This window comes from Hirundo rustica, chromosome 15 (assembly GCF_015227805.2).
Source record: "Hirundo rustica isolate bHirRus1 chromosome 15, bHirRus1.pri.v3, whole genome shotgun sequence".
Classification (NCBI taxonomy): Eukaryota; Metazoa; Chordata; class Aves; order Passeriformes; family Hirundinidae; genus Hirundo; species Hirundo rustica.
Genome location: NC_053464.1, coordinates 14021231 through 14037853, shown reverse-complemented (window position 1 = coordinate 14037853; position 16623 = coordinate 14021231). Strand labels below are relative to the sequence as shown.

The 16623-nt window shown below is 56.9% G+C and overlaps 1 protein-coding gene across 1 annotated transcript in view; it reads right to left on the bottom strand.

Annotated features, from left to right (window-relative positions):
- RAI1 (retinoic acid induced 1) overlaps nt 1-16623 on the bottom strand; it is a 73139-nt gene that overhangs the window by 22409 nt on the left and 34107 nt on the right. Inside the window, 1 exon segment of the mRNA XM_040079370.2 lies at nt 14872-14952. The gene's annotated coding sequence lies outside the window, so the exon portion shown is untranslated.

The following is a 16623-nucleotide window of genomic DNA, read 5'->3' as shown; positions in this document are numbered from 1 at the left end:
TTTTGCAAATTCTTTCCTGCTGGCTGAGAAAAGCCAATATGTCTGCTGCTCCCACTCCAGCGCAATAATTGTTCAGCGCTGGTTATCATCCTGCCAGAAAGGCACGAGCTACCGCTGGGGCACTCTGCTTGCTGTAAATGCAGCGAGATGATTTCCTAGCAAATGCAAGTTTTCCAAGGAAGTGGGTGGAATCTGCTTGTCTCTGATTAGACAGCTTGGGTTTTTGTTTTCCTGGTGCTTTGGAGAGAGAGAGAGAGAGAGGGAGAGAGAGGGAGAGAGAGAGGGGAGGGGGGAAAGAAATAAAAAATAAAAAAGGCATAAAATATGTGGCTTTGCATCCCCTCTGCCCTGAATCGCAGGCTCACATGCATCCAGGCGATGGTCCCCTCGGGACTCGCAGCTTTGCCCACACTCTGAGCAATGATCCCGTGGAATGAGGCTATGATCTTTCATCAATCATCGCCGAGCGCTTCTCCCCTCCCGCGCCCGCTCCCCGGGCTGTGCCCGCTGCGAGTGCACAGCCCCACAGCTCTGCTTCCCCTTCGTGCCTCCAAGGATCCAGGGGTGCAGGATTGGCCCCCCAAGTGCCTGGGGGGGGGTCAGGACTCTGCTTGGGGGCCAGGGGCACAGGGCAGCACCTCTTTCAGCTTCCCAGCTCAGCACCGTCAAGAGACCCTTGAGGGGTATGCAGGATGATGGAGCTTGCAGGACCGGAGGGTAAATCCCGAATTCTGGCGTAGCAACCGGAATAACCAGGATGCTGCAAGGGAGGTGGGATCAGGACAAGCCCTGAGGCTGTGGAGAGACAGGTCTGCCTCCCCGCCCTTGCCAGGGGAGGAAAAATGACTTGAAATTAAGATTTCCTGATGTTTGGGGGCTTGGAGACCTTGACACCCCCTGCGTCCATCTGGCTCTTCCCCTCTTGTGGCAGCTCACTCCTGCGTTCCTGTCTACCCGTGAATACCAATTATGGTTTAGGAGAATGTATATCTGAGATGTGCAAATACAAAAGGCAGGAAATAAAAGTCATCTCTTACTGAAGAGGAGAGGTAACCATGACTACCTGGGACCTCATTTAAAACTGTGCCGGCCGCAGGCTAAAAGGCAACGCTTCCTATTGTTACACACGTTTAGGGAAAGCTTTGAAAACCCGTTTTCACCCCCAAAACCAGCTGGGAAGTAAGAATGAAAACGAGAATTGGAGACGGGGGGGTGTGGAGGATATAGAGGATATTTATCGGTGTTTGAGGGCTGGTTTTGCATCCCACCTGCACGAAAACAGCCGGCGAGCTGAAACTTCAAATGAGCAACTCGGAAGGAGACGGAGCGGCAGCGGCTGCGGCATCGTGGCTCCGGCGCCACGTGGCAGCCTGCATGGCACAGACAGAGCTGCGGCTCCAGAGGGAAGCGGGGTGCCAGGGAGCCTGTGAGGGCTCTCCACGCTGCAAACCCCGCCAGGATGAGCTCAGGCTGTGCGGGGAGCTGCGAGGAGATGGTGGCTCTCGGCGCCGGCCCCAGCTGGCACCCGCACGTGCTTTGCCCGCTGTCAGAGCCTGTGGTTGGGTGGATTTTGGGAGTGCCCGGGGCTTGCTGAGATCTCTAGCTGCTGTTTGCATGCCAGATCCTGCAGCCTGCAGGAGGGATCCCCGGGATGGGGGATAACTGGGAATTGCCGGCTGCCCAGCTGAACCTTTCCAGATCTGCAATGCCAGCGCAGAGCCAGGGGACACCGGCTCCTTGTCCTCGCTCAGCAAAGACACCCCATTGCTCCAACACGTGTAATCACAACCTGCCCCAGCCACATCAAAGACCAGGAAAGCTGTCTGCCAGCCACCAGCCTCGTCAGGACCTCACATCGCTCTCGAGCTCACGGTTACACGGCCAGTGACCAGGCAATTAAACTGATTTTTGGTTCAAAGACTGTCTCAGCTGGCACACTCAGACAGCAGGAGCCACCTCAAAACCAGATGCTGCTTTCTCAGGGACCTGTGCTGGGCACCAAGAGGCATCACTGTGGATGCAGACAAATCTGGTGGTCACCTTCACCCCCGTCATTCCTGGGCACCTGCCATGTGCACCCACCAGCAAAGCTCTCCCCTGCCCACTGCTGGCACAGCCGTGGCCCTGAGGGTCCCCTGCCAGCACTCTGGACCCACACCTGGGACCACACAACGGGGCTGCAAGCAGGAGCCCGAGCCAGGAATTATGGTCTGTACAAAAGACAATGACAGTGAATCTTGTTACTGGCTTTTCAGCAAACGTAATTCCTTTTTATTAGAAAATTAAAGGGTATGAAAAGCTTTCCAAGGCTGAAGAGCTGAAATGTGCTTTCATAAAATATGCGGCGTCTGATAAAACGGATTTGCTTGTCTGCCTGCCCCGGCCCCCTCCCCCTCCCGGCTATTATTCCTACTGGCAAGGTGATGCCTTTTGCCAAAACACCGATCCCAGTGTGGCCACTGGAGATTTCCCGGGGACCGCTGCTGCTCCCCAGCATCCCGGTCATCCCACCACGAGGCACCCCACAGCCTGCACCTGTTTGAGGTCGGGTTGGGTTTTTTTTAGCTAAATAAAACTCTCGGGGGCAGTTTTTCCCCTGCAGGGGTGCAGGTGAAGGCTGCCAACAACCCAAGCCATCACCCCAAACGCAGCCGTGAGGACGCATCAGGTGCCGGCAGGAGAAGGTGAAGCCAGACAGAAGGCAGTGCATTCCCCCAGACATCACACCAACAGCAGCTATTAGAATCTTCCTGGGAAGTTCCCTCCTGAGGAGAAAGCCACGTGCCCTCCCGTGCCCCGGCACCGAGCTGCACGTGAGAGGTGCCGAGGCCCTGCGAGGTGCTGCTATCAGGCAGCGGGCAGCTAAGGTAACGCGAGGAATCTCCATTTCTTCCCTTTAATCGCTCCCTCTCCCTGTCTCTTTCATCTTTCTGATGGTCTGAGTCAAACCTTCCATGTTTGTGAGGTTAAAGATTCTTGCTATCTCCCTTTTGTGGCTGCGGGGCCGGCACAGGCCAGGGACCACGGCACCGCAGAGCGATGCTGGCAGATCGTGCTGCCTCTTCCATCTTCTGTGGGCAGAATGCCCCTTGCCAGCCCTCCACCGAGACCACAACCTCGGGCCTCGCCTCAACCCTCCAAGTTTTCTATTTCCATTCCGTTACCAGGTCAGTTTTGCCTCTGCAAAGTCCCTGGGGATGAATGGCAACGGGATGCATCCATCCCCACACGGAGATCCCCACAGGGACGGCACAAAGGGACCTCGCTGTGGCCACTGCATGCACAGGGCTGGCACCCTCTGATGGTTTGTGACCCTTGGCACGGCTGAAACAGGGGAAATGAACATCCCTGAGTGCCCTCAGGGAGCTGACACCTCAGCTGGGAAACGACCTGGCAGCCCTGGCCACTGTCCCCAAATGACTCCAGCCCTGGCGATGTGACACAGGGGCAGGAGGCAAGGACACCAGCAGCACCACTGGCATGCACCCGCTGCAGTGTGCAGGAGGAGCCGCTGGACACGGAGTCATGGGGCTGGTGGGGACAGGGACAGGCAGATCCAGCTGTGTTTCTGCCACTCCGGCAGCCACACCGTGTCCCCACGTGCCCCCTCAGTTCTCCTGCAAGCAAATGCGCCACGACCCAGCTACAGCCATCTCCTTCCCAGCCCATCCGCCACAGCAGCCGTGGGCTCCCCGTGCCACCGCGGACTCCGGCGGCGGCGCCGTGTGAGCGCTGCCCGGCCGGCTATTACCACAGGAAAAGCTGTAACACTACAGCAAACCTCCCTGCTCAGCCCTGCTACAAATCAGGGTCAGGCGGCAGCGCTGTTAGACAGAGCCTGCCGCTACGTGCTCCTGCTCCTAATGTCCTCCTGCCACACGCTTAATGGGGACGCACAGGAGAGCGGCACGACGAGGCTGAGCCTCGGCCCCGCTGCCCACCTGGGGGTCCCTGCCCCCAGAGCCGGCTGCCCACCACCGGCAGAGCCGAGGGTTAGCACCAGGGAGGCACGGCCAGGGATGTTTTCTTCCCCGGGGGCCGCGCCGGCTTTACCTTTAACATCTGCAAATGTGGTTAAAAGTTTGCCGAGCCTATTTTTAGAGCCTCTCAGCACATGCGATTTCTCCGCCGTGAGACAGGAAACGCTGATGAGGTTGCTCGCCACGGAGCTGCTTTCTCCTCCCTGGATGGCCTCCGAGCTCCTCTGGCCTGTGCGGTGCTGCCACGGCCACTGGTGCCCCTGGGCCCCAACTCCCAGGGCGTCCCACAGTGGCAGCTCTGGCAAACCCAAGAGCTGAGGGTGCCAAACTGCCGGAGGGTGCCAAACTGCCGGAGGGTGCTGGCCCTGCAGCGGTCACACCGAGGTCCCCATCCGGGGTCCCTAGACAGTGCGGGGACAAACGTGTCCCAATACCACTCACAGACTTGAAAGCAAAACTGACCCTGGCAACGCAAACACAAAACCTCGAGGGGGAAACCAGGCCGCAGCATTATGGACCTTGTCCACCATCTTGCCCCGTGCCTCAGTTTCCCCAAAGGAACAGCATTTTGCTTGGCTGCCCTGCAGCAGTGCTAAGGGCCTTGACCAGGGGATGCATCAGCAAAGAGACCCTGGCAGGGATGTCCACTACTCCCCCTCACTGCCCCAGCACAGGCAGCTCAGTGCGTGCCCACCATCACGGTCAACACAAAAATCTGCTGGCACGTGGATCCTTGCTCATTCTTCCCTCATTCTCATCCATCCTCATGATGGAGGAGCCTTTTGTGCCTAGGTCAGCGTCCCACCTCTGCCTTCTCCCAGGCTTTGCATCTCCCACAGCTCTCTGGGGCAGGACCGTGGGGATCTTGGTCCCAGCGCTCCTGCTTTGGAGCCAAGGCAGACCCGGCTGCCCCGTCGTGCTCCGGCCCTGGATCGGCAGCACGCAGGCGCGGCTGCGGCCGGGCGGCGCGGGCACCTGCTGTTTGAATGTCAACACCTCATTTATACATCTTGATTGGCTCTCATCAGCCATGCTGCGCTACACCTGATTGCTCCGAGCCGACGCGGGGTGCCAGGCTGCAGCGCCTAATTCCAGTTAATTGGCCCTTCATCCGAAGCAAAACAGAAATACGGGGATAAGGAAACAATAAAGCATCCTCCCCCGCTACCAAAAAAAAAAAAAAAAGAAATTAAAATCTTGGAGCTCTGGGGGTCGGTTTTATTTCGCAACCGTGAGCAAGACATGCTGTGGGCTATGGGAATTCCTTCCCCTGGAGTGCTGGACTCGGCGTGAGCTGGGAGATGCTTTGCCACCCCACAGGCTCAGCTCGCTCCGGCTCTCCCTCACCCCACAACGAGCCCTGCGTTGGTGTCACGCTCGCCCGTGCTCCTGCTCCCGCCCGCTCTCGCGAACCACTGAGGCTGAAATTTCAATTAAGAACGAGAAATAATTACCCGCCGCTCCACATTTCCTCTAAAATGGTAGCCAATGCCGGCAAGCCGAGTCACCGCCTCCTGCCACGTCCTGGCGCTCACCGGCGGGCTGGCATTCGCGTGACATTTCCAGGATAATGCCGGCCCAGCTGCCGCACGCCAGTGGCTGCCCCCACAGCCACACGCCGGCAGGACGATGCTGGTGGACGCTTGGAAGAGATGCTCCCTTCCTTAGTGGGAGCGAGGCTGCTGCGAGCCCCTGCTGCCCTGGCTCAGCCTTCGAGCCCTCTGCCCGCTCCCAGCCGTGCCCTGGGCCGGGATGCTGGTTCCCTGCTCTCCACCTGGCAGAAGTGATCCGTGATAATGGCTTGGCTCGTCTCCTCGCAAGCAGCACGTCATGGGGAACCACCACGGTGCTGTCCCCAGCAGCCACCGTGCGCAGGGATGGGGCACACGGGGATGCTCCCCTCACTCTAGGGAAGTGCTGGAGTGCTGGAGCGCGTCCAGGAAAAGGCAGCGGAGCTGGGGAAGGATCTGGAGCACAAGGAGCGGTTGAGGGAGCTGGGGCGGGGGAGTTCAGCCTGGAGAGAAGGAGGCTCAGGGGAAAAATTCTCACTCTCCACAACTCCCTGAGAGAGAGGTGCAGCCAGGTGGGGTCAGGCTCTGCTCCAGGTAACAGGCGAGAGGACAAGAGGAAATGGCCTCAAGTTGAGCCAGGGGCAGCTGAAGTTGGGTATTAGGAAAAATGCCTTCACCAAAAGGGTGGTCAGGCATCAGAACAGGCTTCCCAGGGTACTGGGGGAGTGTTCATCCGTCCTGGAAGCGTTCAAAAAATGTGTGGATGTGGCACCTGGGGACACGGTTCAGGGGTGGGCTTGGCAGTGCTGGACTCGATGGTCTTAGAGGGGTTTCCCAACCTTAATGATTCTGTGATTCAATGATTCCACGCAGCAGGGCAGGAACAAGAGGACGGGCAGCACTGGGGCAGGCAGCACCTCTAGCTGTGGAACAGCATTGGGAAAGGGCAGATGGAGCCAGTCGGAGGACATGTCCCCACATGTCCCCACAGCAGTGTGGCTGTGTCAGCCTCCCCCCTGGTGCTACTCCGGGCAGATGCTCCACTGGGGTTGGAAAGGGCACACACCCCAATGAGAGGACCATCTGGCACAATGCAAGTGCTCCTGCAGCTTTCCCTGTCGAGACAGCCTGTCCTGGCTCCAGCACATGCCCCGTTGGGGTGACACAACCCTGTCACAGTGACACAACCCCACTGCAGATCACCACAGTCCTGCCCAGAGAGCTGCGGGAGAAGGCAGAGATGGGACACTGACCTAGGCACAAAAGGCTCCTCCATCACGAGGATGGATGAGAATGAGGGAAGAATGAACAAGGATCCACATTCCAGCAGAACAAGCTGGTGTGGAAGACGTGCCGTGTCCTCAAAACCAGACCCTCTGCCATCAACGTGGATGGTGTCTTATTTCCCTTGGATGTTTCCCCATTCCTCTTCCCATAACCCAGAGCTGGAGGGGCCACTGCAAAGCCTGCAAGTCCCGTGACTCCAGTGGCAGGAGATGCAGGAGCCCTGGGCAGCGATCACAAGGACGGGGAAAGCAGCAACCTCAGGTTGCAGATTAGCTTCATTTTACAGCCAGGGAGGCAGAAACCTCCCGTGGTTCAACAACTTGCTGGAGACCACACAGGGAGCCTGGGGAAAGCCAGGGAGAGGTCGCAGGTCTCTGCGGGGTGAAAGCATCCTCTCTCCAGGGAGGGAGGGAGGGAGCTCAGAGCCAGTAGGACCCCACAGTGACCCCAAACCTCACCCAGGGCCACATGCTGCACCCCTTCCCCCTCTGACCCCAAACGCTGGGGGCTGCAGAGACCAGTTTGGCAAAGAGAGAGAGGCTCTTTACCCGAGTTTAAATGCACTTCCCTTGACTCAGTTCCCAGTTCAGCGTAGAGGAGACCCGGCTTGGCCGGCAGCCACGGCGCTCAGCTCTGCACGTCCCCGCCGAGAGACACATTCCTCAGCACTGCAGCTAAGTGCAGCACAGCCTTTGAGGCCTTCACCCCTCCTTCAATGATAATTTATGCCCTCTGACCCAACTCCCCCTTTTAAATCAGGCTGATCAATAGAGAAATCAGACAATCCTTTTAAGAAACTATCTCATCTGATCCTGCCAGCTAATGATCTCTGCTCTCCTTACAGCTGTTTGCAGATCTGTAGCCTAGGCTGCTGGGGGAAGCAGGAGGGAAAAAAGCCACTGGGCCAAATTCCTCCTTCCTCTGTCCAAGCAGGAGCAACAACAACGCTGACGATTTGTAAGGAAGCAAAACAGGAGATGCCAACTCCTGTCTTTTGGAAAACAAGCCGAGCATCATGCTGCAGGAAAACAGTAGCTCCCAGAATTTGCTCCCTCGTCCATCTCCCCACCAAACATGCTCTTCTCCCATTCTGGGAGCCCTGACAAGACATCCTCACTCTTTTACAGGCTCGAGCTTCCAGGCTTTCCAATGCCTCCCCTCCAAAAAGCCAGCAACACAAAGCAACAACCCCAAATCTGGTTCCTGGATGAGCCATAGTCATCTACACCCTGTTCTGTGGCTCCAAGGGGATGCTGTGAGCACCAGGATCTCCATCACTTGGCTGGAAAACCCTCACCCCTCACAGGGATCTGCCTCCTGCCCATGGAGGAGCTAAACCAGATCGATGGGAGAGGGACCAGTGTCCAGCACAGCGCTGGCAGCGGTGTGGCAACATCCATGGAACAGCCTCCAGAAAAGGCTTTATTGATGGCAGCTGCATTTCTGTTTAACTGGCAAAGGAACGGGGCTAACCAGCGAAGAGGGAAGCATCAGAGAACCCTTTAAGCCCTCAAAGTAAATCAGCTCCTGGAACAAACACACTCAGTAGCCAAATGCCCCCTCCTCCTTTGTGTGCACAGAGATATTGACGTTTATCACGATGCCCAAACCACCCAGAGGAAGGAAGGACGCTTTCCCTGCATCCAAGGGCCGTTCCTCACCCTGGCACACTCACAGGGCCTGCCAAAGCAGGGCTTGTCCCCCAGCACTCCCTCCTTCAAACCACCCAGGAGGCAGGATGGGACCGTGTCCCAGGGATACTCAGCACCTTCCCAGGCCCACCAGCAGCCAGAGGACCAGGCTCCAAGCCCAGAACACCTCCCAAGTCCCCTCACCATACGTCCCCTCCCCGCCAGCCCTTGCTCTGAAGCCCAAGAGCAGATGCAAAAGCCAAGGGGTCTGAAGGGCTGCGGCAGCGCAGCACGGTGCAGGTCCTGCCACAGCAGTCACACTGAATTACAAGGTATTAGAGCCCCGCGCTGCCGTGGCTCTGTGCAGCAGCAGTCACGGTGAAGGACATGCTATGATAGGACTAGAGTCTCCTCTGGAGAATCCAGTCAGCGGCCCGGTGGAAGGCAGTGCTACGAGAGGCCAGCCCTGTTCTATAGATCATGTAGAGACAGGCACGTGAAGGACACGCTATTACAGGACGAGGCGGGCTGAGAGCCGTGGGGTTTGGGGAGGGGGGGATGGCTGTGCCTCGCCGGATCACCGAGCGCCCACGCTTTGCGAGCCGGCGGCCGTGAACGTTTTTAATTATGCTCTCCTACTTTATCGAGCATCTCGTTTCCATTTACGCGCCGGTCAATTCCACCTGAGAACGTGGCCGCTGCTGCTCCTTTCCAGCACCGCTCCCATATCCCTGGAGGGACCCAGCGGAGCTGGAGCTCCATCCTCAGCTCAGGGGACCCATTTGGTGACCCACCCGCCCTGCAGCTCCCCACATCGACGCCAAGGACCGTGAGGGAGCTGGGCAGAGCCTCCCTGCTGCTCCGTGTCCCTCCCCGTCGGAGCAGCCAATTTTAGCGGCTGCCATAAATGCAGCAGGAGCGGTGTCCTCTGGTGAGGCATCGAGCGGTGACTAAGAGCGGAGATGACAATAAAGCGGAGGAAGCAAGGTCTGACTGCAAAGCAGCAAACCACCCCCCTCGAATGCTGCTCGGAGGCACTGACTGATGATGCCCCCCCAAAACCCGAGCCTGAGCCCAGTGAAGGAGGGCTGGGCTCTCTGGGGCTCGGGCTGGGTTTGGGTGGAAATCCCATAAACAGGAGGGGAGAAAGGCTTCCCCCATCAGGACGCCGGGATGGAGTTCAAGCCTCTTAGCAAAGCACACAGGGAGACTTGTGTGCAGCCCCTGCAGATAAATCTACCCCCTTAAAGCGTTCTCAGTGGTAAATGCAGTAGGAACTGTGCAGGACTTGACAGCTCGAGGTGTATTTATGGCGCTTTGGCACCGGGGATACGACCAGTTGGGATTTTTGCTCGGCTCTACCACTTGGGCATAGCACAGCCACAACAAACCCATTTGAATACCTCTTGTTTCAACCAAGGCAGAGATCCAGCCTATTCCCTGCGGAGCGAGCGCCAGACCTGGGGCCAAATTAATCTCCGATGGATCTCCATCAACTTCATGGAGTTACAACTACAATTTGGCCCATGCCTGACACGTAAATCTGCTCATTTTTCTCCCAAATCGCCCAAATACCGCAGCATTTGTTAGCGCAGGAGAGGGGACGCATCCTCCGGGAGAGATCTCTTTGGATACCGCGCCAGCCCTTTCTTTTTTTTTTTTATTTCCTTTGCTGCCTGGGATAAAAGGCAAGCGAGACAGACCGTGGTACGTGTCTGAGCTGTTTGGGAAAGAAATAGGAATCTCCTCCTGCCATTCCCAGTCTTTTGATAGGCAGGTGGGATGCGAGCAGGAATAACTCAATCAAGACAGAGCAATTTTTAATTAATTTGTGGATCCCTTCACCGGCTGATTGCCTTGGAGACAAAAGGGAAGCCTCTCCTTTAACACTTGTGTGTGCCTGGTACTCCGAGCCTCCCCTTTTCACCGGCACATCTTTGGTCTTGAAAGCTGCACAAAAGGAAGAATTCCTTGATCTTTTGCCTCGGCTTTTGCTAAGACTTAGACACACATGAGGGAGAGCTGGGTTGGGGGTTTTTTGGGGGGTTTCTTTTATATATTGGGGGGATTATTAAAGCCCAAAATGCACACAGAGAGAGGTGGGGAAGGGGAAAAAAAAAAAAAAAAGAAAAAAAGAAAAAGAAGGAAAGGGGAATAAAAACCCTCAAAGCTAAGAAAGGAGAGAATTTTCCGTCAACACCTTCTGCCCAGCCCGCTCCATCCCCAAGGGGAGGGAGTTGAAAGGTTCAAGCTACATCAAGTGGTGAGTAATGCAGCGGGAGGCTCCTGCTCGGGGCTGGGCTCTTGCCCTCCGCCATCCTCCCTGCCCCGTGCCCGGTGCTGAGCCCTGCTCTCAGCCTCCCCTTCTCCCCCCACCCAGCGACCGTGGGGATGCGGGAACTTCCAAGGCAGTGAGTGACACCGCAATTATCGATTGCCGGCTGCAAAGGCTTGCTCTCGCCTCCCCCCCCTCTTCTCACTTGTCTTCTTCTGTGCAGCAGTGCCAGCCTTCAGAGACTGCTGCTGTAAAAGGCTCGGATTGACGGGGTGTCAAGATATCCGCTGCCCCTGGCTTTTAACGTTCCCTTGCAGGGGGGAGCGGGAAGAGCCCCTGCACCGGTGAGGGGAGCTTGGATAGCTCCAAAAGAAAAGGAGGAATGAAAAGCCTCCCTCTCTCCTCCATCGAGGAGATGCTCTTGAACCACAAGCAGCTTTTTCAGCCTCGGCTTGGCTGCGTGCGTCTCGGAAATCTCAAGATGCTGGGAAGGAGGAGAGGCGATGTGCCAGCCGGCCCCCGCCAGTGCCGGCGTCCTGCCCGAAATCAAGGCACCCAAGAAAGCCACCACGCTGCCCAGCGGGTCTCTGTGGGGTGACACACACGCCTCATCACCCAGCAGGTTTGGCAGGGGCCATTTTAGAGGTGGGGAAGGCAAGACACATCCAGGCCAGGTGAGGTCACCCAGAAGAGGCTGCAAAAGGATGGGGACACCCCAGCTTGACCCTCTGCTGTTCGACCGACGGCACGAGGGAACCAGATCAGAAGGTCTTCCTAGCAAAGACCGGCAAAGCAGGAACTCCAGGCGATCCCTGAATCCCTCACCAAAGGCTGTGGTGTCACCCTGCCCAAAGGCCCCGTGATGGTCCCCTGCCAGCCCTGTCCCCAGCTCAGCTGGCTGCTCAGAGCAAGGGCCACAAAATGGGGACGGTCACCTGCCTGTGGAGGTGTTTGTTTGCAAAGCCTGGTGGCACCTTGGGACCGTGGCTAAGTGTTACGTGCTGGAGCCAGAGGCCTGAAATTAAAGCTGGCTCCACGACTGTCGGTGTCGACACCTGGTGATGGGAGGAGAGGGATCGATGATGGAGAGTCTGTCGCTCCTGATGCATCGCTGTCAGGGTCAATACACAATTCCCGGGGAGATCACATGTCCAGGTTAACTGCTTTGCCTCCCTGCTAAGCCAATGGGCTGGCAGAGCCCCATCCTGCTCACACATCCTCTTCCCCAGCCACACTCACCCCACAGCCACCAAGTGCCACCGACAGCGGCCCTGGGGCTTGTGGCTCTTGTTTTCATCCATGCAGAGCTCAAGTGTAGTTCACATGGGTGCCCAAGGCCGGGAAAGGGACACAGGGACAACAAGGACCTGCCTCCCAGGAGCTTTTGGCTGCATCAGATCAGCCCATGGGACCTCGTGGGGACACAGGACTTGGGGACAGCCACCGCCTCCTCTGGCCACCCAAGGGGGCTGGGAGGGGAAGTGAGGGTGATGAGACCCCTGAAGGGGAGAGCTGCATCCACCAGTCTCCCTTTGCAACAGAATTCCTGAGCAACAGAAAAGGCAGGAGAGGAGGGAAACTCGCCCAGCACAGGTCCTGTGGGCTCAGTGGCTGTGTCCTGCTCCTCTCCCCGGGTGGGCAGAGCATCCTTGTCCCCTCCAGGTGACACCACAGACCCCCGTGGGACAGGAGAGCTGTGACAGCAGGGCTGCACCGTGCCCTCTGCACCAAGCCGGCTTGTGGCACTCCATGGCACCCCGAAATCACTGCAATGAGCACAGGAAGAAGCAGAGGCCCTGCTCTGCTCCCACTCCCATGTGCCACGCTGGGCAGGATCCATCCCCTGTCCCAGGGGCTCCTGTGAGGACGAGAGCCACCCGCAGCCGGGCTGCAGCGTCTCACCCCGACAGCTCCCGGGGGGGTTTCAGCCGCTCATCTCCTCCTCCAGCACAGCACAACCTACCCGGGGGAGCCCGGTGTGACCCCCTGAGGAGGGGACCAGCGGCTGCTGCCTGCCATCAGCCTGGGGGGGACACAGCATCACACCCGGCGCAGCCAGACTTGCACCAGAACCCCCCACCCCAAAAAAAAAAAAAAAAATCCCAAGAAAACAGAGCGCGGCACGAATAACAAAAGCAGCGATCAGTAAAGACTCTCCCAAGAGGCTGCAAGTTCTTCAATTAGAGCTCGCATTATAGGAATGAGAAACTCCACGCCGTCTTCCGTACGGATAACACTTTTTTTTCTCCCCCCCTCTCTTTTAAAGAATAAAGCGAGGGAGGGAGGGAGAGGAAGGGCTGCATCTCTAATGCAACAGACAGGTCTGCTGAGATTCACTTTGGCTCTTATTTTGACTTTCATCTAAAAGAGCTGCCCTGGGAATCCATTAAGTCCAATTTAAATCGGCTCTCCGCCCTCCCGGCTTCTCCCCGCCTTCGCGGCACCCCCCCAGCTCCCTTCTCCCCCCTCCTCGGAAGCAAACAAACACAAAAGCGAGGCCGGGCAGGGCAGGCGGAGAAGGGCAGGCGGAGAAGGGCAGCACCGGCGCGGTTTGGGAGCCCTTCCCCGGGGGATTACAGCCTCCCCCGGGGCAGTTGCTCCATCTTTATTTCCGCCCAAATAAACACAATCCGGCCACGTTTGGACACCGCCTCGGTATCCCCCAGCTCGGCGGTGATCTTAGGGGGAGCCGGTGGGGTTCCGGGACCTGCTTCTGCTCCCCGCACATCTCCCCCCATCCACACACGGGCGTGTTTCCCCCGCCCTGCTCCGGTTCTATTATTTTCGAGGACAATTATCTCCATTAACGCCGCAACCGGCAAAGTTGGACGGGATATATAATCACATACTTCAGGTTTGTTGGGGTTCTTTTTTTTTGTTGTTGTGTTCTTTTTTTTTTTTTTTCCCCCAGTGAGCTTCCCCACCTCGATATCATTCCTCTGCCTTTGGGAATCGCCCCCTCCTCGCAGCCCCGCAGCCGGGCGAGGGACGGACCCCTCGCCTTTCATCTCACCACACTCATTCAAGCCCTGCTTCTGTCGTCTAAGCAGTTTTCCAGCTCTTCCCCCCCCCCCGCCTCCCGCCCCGTAACACACCCGGCTCTGCATTGCATCCTATTCATATGTTTTCAATCATCGCCGTTTCGTTATTTAAAACAAAAGCACGCGGTTTCCCCCAGCCCCGGGCAGCACTCCGAGCCCCCTCACCGGGCTCCACGGCTATTCCCCGGGTTGTTTGTTTATTAATGTCAACGGAGGATTTCGGAGGCAAAATTTGCCGTGGGAGAAAGGGAGCGGGAGGTGAAAGTCCCACCGAGGGGCTTTCCAAAGGCGCAGCCAGATGTGCAAACCCCACGATTCCTCGGGTTATCTGCTAGATCCATTTTTTTTTTTTTTCTTTTTTTTTTTTTCCCCCTGCCCCGCCAGCCACCGAATAAAAGAAAGAAAATCCATCAAGTCAGCGTTCTCACGTGCAGACAACGGCAAGGAGAGCCAGGCGCCCGCCCGCGGCACCGCCGCAACTTTTGGAACTATAAAACCATGCACATCCATAACTCCTCAATTTAAATAAGCCTCCCCGGGAAGACTTCCCTCTGCAGAGGCTTTCGCAGCCCCGTGCCCATTATTATTTCAACTTTGCAAAAGTAGGGAGTCAGGACAAGCAAAACGGAATCCAGCCCTTTGCACGCACGAACATTTCCAAGTCTCGGCTGTATCTTTGTTCAGGCACCCATCAATCGGCAAGTCAGGAGGGGTTTTGGACCGGTTGCAAATTTCTTTATTACTTCCAGAAAAAGCAAAACAACCCCCCCCCCCACACCCGCCCCCCGGCTCCTCCGTTGCTGCTGCAAATAGGACACACACACACACACACATATAACACACACACAACACACAACACACACGTATAATCCCCCCTCCCTCCCCAAACTCCGCGATGCCGGCGCCGTGCATCCATTCAATCGCAGCAGCACACGAGTTGCACGAGAGAAAAAATAAATCCGGAAAAAGCTCTGTCCGCACACCCTCACCCACCGCCTTCCCCCCCACCCCCCTACCACGCCCCCCCTCCCTTCCAATTCTGCTGAGGCTTCGGGAAAAAACAAAAATAAAAAAAAAATTAAAAAAGGGGAAAAAAAAAAAGGGGGGGTGGGGGGGGAAGCACAAAGATGTAGCTTGCAACAATACCTGCGATGGTCCTCGCTCTCTCCTCTCTCTCCTGCTGGCTCGCTCTCCTCCTCTTCCAGAGCACAGTAGCCAGATTAGATCCTTAGAAAAAAAAATGTGAGAAATAGCACAATTCTCCCTTTTTTTTTTTTTTTTCTTTTTTTTCTTTTTTTTTTTTTTTTTTTTTTTTTGCTTCCCTTCTCAGCAGCCCTTCTGAGCTCCTTCACTAACCATTATTCATAGACCACTAGGGGATATAAGGTAATTAGAAACGGCCCTATAGCATCCAGCCTGAAAATGTAATGCCAGCGGTAGGAGTGGTGGAGGGCTCTGGCTGCGGGCGGCTCCGGCAGAAAGTGCTCGCTGGAGCTGGGGACCGAGGTGAGAAGTGGGGTGGAGGAGAGGGCGAGCGGCAGCGGGTGCTGGCAGCTCTCCCGACAGAGACCAGGGTGGCCAGGGACACCGAGCGGCACCGGTTTGGGTTGGGGTTTGGTTTTTTATTTTTTTTCCTTTTTTTTTTTTTTTTTTTTTTTTTGTATTTTGGAGGGCTCGCCGTGCCCGTGTGAGCCGTGCTGGGGCTGCGTGTGTGTGTGTGTGTGCGTGTGTGTGTGTGTGTGTGTTTGTGCCAGGAATAGCAATCAGCAGAGGCAGCACACAGAGCGCAAAAATGCCATCATGCAGGGTCAACAGAAAGCTGCAGACATTTTTTTTCTCTCCCACACACATTTTTTATTTCTTTCTTTTTTTTTTTTTTTTTTGGTAGGCTTAATCCTCTGGAGCGGGGGAGAGGGAAAAGGAGGAGGCTGCTGCCTTCTTTATAGTTTTGATTTTTCTTTTTTCTTTTTTTTTTTTTTTTTTTCCTCCCCTCTTCCAACCTCGTAGGATCAGATTAACCCCCCCCTTCCCCTCCCCTCCCCGCACACACACACAGACTCTCTCCGGCCCCAGCCATCCCAACCCTCCGCCAGCACTGCACCGGGGAGATGCCGGAGTCGGCGCAGGGTGGGATGCGGGTCTGGCCGCCGCGATGAGCTGGGTGGGATGAGCTCGGTGGGCTCGGCAGGGAAGCAGAGCAGGAGGGAGGCAGCGCGGGGGGGGGAAAGGAAAGGAGGGGGAGAGGTGGAGGCAAATGAACAAATCACACCTGCAGCTTTCTGCGTGCCGGAGCCAGCTGCAGCCCAGGCAGCGACCGGCAGGAAAAATCCAGGCTCCCAGCACCGTCATCATCTGCGGGGATTTTGGGGTGCACGGTGAGCCGATGGCAACTCATCGCTGGGAGAGATTGATTTTTGGGGAGGTTTATTATCTATTATTAGCAGGAGGGGCGGGGAGGGGGGGGGGGGAAGGGAGGTGATAACAAAGAGCATCCCTTCCACACGCACACCGATATTTCCAAATAAAACCCCGTCGCAGAGGCGAGGAGGGGGAGCTGGTGCCCCCCCCCCAAGGGACGCAGAGCCGGGGTGGCCCTGGCATCACCGGCGAGGCCGGGATCGCTGCCGGGATCGCTGCCGGGATCGCTGCCGGGATCGCTGCCGGGATCGCTGCCGTGCAGCTCCGTGCCCCGGCTGCTGCCCGAAGGGCGCAATCGCCCAGCCCTGCCTCCTCCCACGACTCCGCTCTGAGCCTCTCGTTAATTGAACTAAAGCTGTTCACCTTGATAACGCAGCACGGCAGCAAGTTTCCGAGCCGTACGCGGGGGGCTGGAGAGCTATTTGATCCACTTCCAAGGCGCTGCCTTTCAATTCAACCCCTTGCTCTTGAAGGATGGAT